General features: G+C 46.6%; 1 protein-coding gene across 1 annotated transcript in view; it reads left to right on the forward strand.

The window, feature by feature from the left end:
* The window catches only part of ELP4 (elongator acetyltransferase complex subunit 4), a gene marked incomplete at its 5' end in the record, with an annotated part of 291599 nt that overhangs the window by 44314 nt on the left and 244236 nt on the right, over positions 1–3049 (forward strand). The gene's annotated exons all lie outside the window — the stretch shown is intronic.

Raw genomic sequence — 3049 nt, forward strand, 5'->3', positions numbered from 1 at the left:
CACTCCCAACGCTGCTGCCTCCCACCCCAATTGTAGCGTGGCCCAGCCCCCACACCGGGAAGAACCCAGTGCTGCCCCCAGCCCTAACCCACAGCAGCAGCCCATCCTGCCCCGCATGTAGATCCGGGGGAATGCACCCCCCTTTTGAGCACAACAGAGGGAGCCACCCCTCCCTACACCCTCTGAATGAACTGCTCGTGGCTCCATCCCATGCCCTGCCCCCACTGAGCAGCACCTGTCCCTGCCCCACTCCCTCCCTCATTGCAGGGGCCTCAGTCTGCCTCCCCAATCCCCTCCCCCCCTACTTCCCCCACACCAGACCTACCAGCCTAACACTGGTCTCCAAGCTGCCAGGCTGCTCTCCTGGCCCCATGCATGCTGCAGCTTTGCAATGCACGGGGCATTTATCGGCCACATTATCAGCTGCATCAGGTAAAAAAAGGCGATTTCTGATACTGTCAATTTTCCCTGTATCTGTGCACTACATCCCAAAATGCAACCCCCTTAGCATGATGCTGGAAATGTCCCAAGAAGCAGTGAGTACCACACTGAAGTGGCTACATGGTGTCTTTTTTGTGCTGTAGTGCGTAAGGACCAAGCAAGCCCATGCTTCACTGTGGCAAAACCATATAGTGGTTCTTTTGATGGTGTAGACATGGCAGTCATTTCCAGTGTGCAGTACGTGGGTACATTTCAGTATATTTCTTCTTTTGTTTCACTTTCTCCATTTTGTAGGTTGTAAGAAATACAAACCTTTTTTGGCTTATTTTTATCATTACATGTCATTTTAGACTGGACAGGAAAGGAATGATGTCCAAGTTACAGAGTGGATTGTGTCCTCCTATTTTCCTCAACTAAAAACATATTTCCACTTTGTATGAGAGATTTTTACTTGTGCTTATCTTTCAAAAGCTAGATAAATAGAGAGAGAATGAGATTCCAAATATACTGAGAGGGTTTTGCACGTATTTTTCACTGAAAGAAAAGAGTACAGATTTTTTCATAGTTTCATAATTTCTGGGGTCGGAAGGGACCTGAGCAGATCATCTAGTCCGACCCCCTGCCATGGCAGGAAAGAGTACTGGGGTCAAATGACCCCAGCAAGGTGTTCATCTAACCTCCTCTTAAAAACCCCCAGGGTAGGAGCTTGCACCACCTCTCTTGGAAGTTGGTTCCAGACCCTAGCCGCCCTGACCGTGAAATATCGCCTCCTGATGTCCAACCTAAACCTACCCTCTGCCAGCTTGTGACCATTATTCCTGGCCACTCCTGGCTGTGCTTGGGGGAACAGTGACTCCCCCAATGCCTGCTGATCCCCCCTGACTAGTTTATAACAGGCCACAAGATCCCCCCTCAGCCTTCTCTTTTGGAGGCTGAACAGGTTCAGGTCCCGTAGCCTCTCCTCATAGGGCCTGCCCTGCTGCCCCCTGATCATGCGAGTGGCCCTCCTCTGGACCCTCTCCATGCTGTCCACATCCCTCTTGAAGTGCGGCGCCCAGAACTGGACGCAGTACTCCAACTGCGGCCTGACCAGTGCCACATAGAGGGGGAGGATCACCTCTTTTGACCTAATTGAGGTTACCCTACATTACAGGGCATGATCTTAAGTACTTCATAATTTTAATTACACCGGTGGCTTGTTGTGAATAAGATTTTATGAGCATAAAAATATTTTTATTGTTTATATTTTCTGGAAATCCAGGAAATCAGAAATGCATTAGATATTGAAAATTTGTTATTTATTCTCATTGCCTTAACCTTCATTTGGAATAACATAAAATGCTATTTGAGTCAAATGAAATCCAATGAATTTTGAATCCACTAAATTGAGATGCTTACCTACCAAAAATGTAAAATAAAGAAGTTGGTATATACTAGGTAAAATCTTGATTTTTTTTAAACCAATGGGACATTGATTTGAATATGCTAAGATTTCTCCCAGTTTATCTCTAAAGTATTATATAATTGCTTAAAACATCATAGACTCTTATGTGTTTTTGTTCTCTCCTTGTTTCTGAGGTTTAACTTATAACTGGTAGCTTTGAAAATAAATTACCAATTTGAAACTCTCTTATGCCAATTAAAATATCATTTTTAAAGAATAAATCTGTAGAGTTACATTTTATATAAATGCTTATACGGATGCTTCCATGTCTGTTTTACACTGTCTGAATATACACTCCCACACATTTAGAATTTCCTTATAAGACACAAAGTAGTACTTTGTTGAGATATTCTATGATATTCCTAAACAAGCAAAGCCACTCAGTGCAGTACTACCTGTGAATTTAACTTTTCACTTTGGCACTAACCGGCTATACTGCTTCTGGTTTGGGAGCCAGCACATGAAAAGGTAGTCAGAATGGCCCTACTTTACACCATTTTAGAACTTCAGAACTTGGGAAAAGAAAACTGCTAATGTGAAAATATAAATGTGTAAATAGAGATGATAGTAGAGAAAGGTAATATACTGTATTTACTCGATTTGAAGATGAGGTTTCCCCTTCCCCCGTATAAGATGCGAAAAGCCGCTTGTCTTAAAATCAAGTATGAGGGGAGTGAGGTGGCAGACAGCTGCTGTGGCTTGGACTCCGGCCACTACCCAGGGTTAAGGCATAGCCACAACTGCTGTCTGCCTCCCTTTCCCCCTGCCACCTGTGCATCTCCATTCTCCCCCACAACCCACAACATGCAGCTTCTGTTTGCCCACCTTACCCTTGCTCCATGCTGGCAGGGTCCATCCATGCTGCAGCCTGGGACACTGAGCATGGCCCCAGTCTGGCCCTTTAGCCATGGTGCACAGCCTGCGTGGCAGCTGAGGCCATGCTTAATGTGCCAGGCTAGAACAGGGACAGAGCCTGCCATGTGGAGCAAGGGTAAGGGGAGGGGGAGAAGCAGAGGCTGGAGGGGAGGGGGAAGGAGGGAGTAGAGGCTGAAGGGGGAGTCGTACGAAGGGGAGCAGAGGGGAAGAGGGGCTCAAGGCTGTGGGTGGGGGGTTGGTAGGGGGCAGAGGTAGCAGAAGGGGAGGCACAAACAGGGGGTAAGCTGC

The sequence above is a fragment of the Gavialis gangeticus genome, unplaced genomic scaffold (assembly GCF_001723915.1).
Source record: "Gavialis gangeticus isolate Ggan-Ray unplaced genomic scaffold, GavGan_comp1, whole genome shotgun sequence".
Classification (NCBI taxonomy): domain Eukaryota; kingdom Metazoa; phylum Chordata; order Crocodylia; family Gavialidae; genus Gavialis; species Gavialis gangeticus.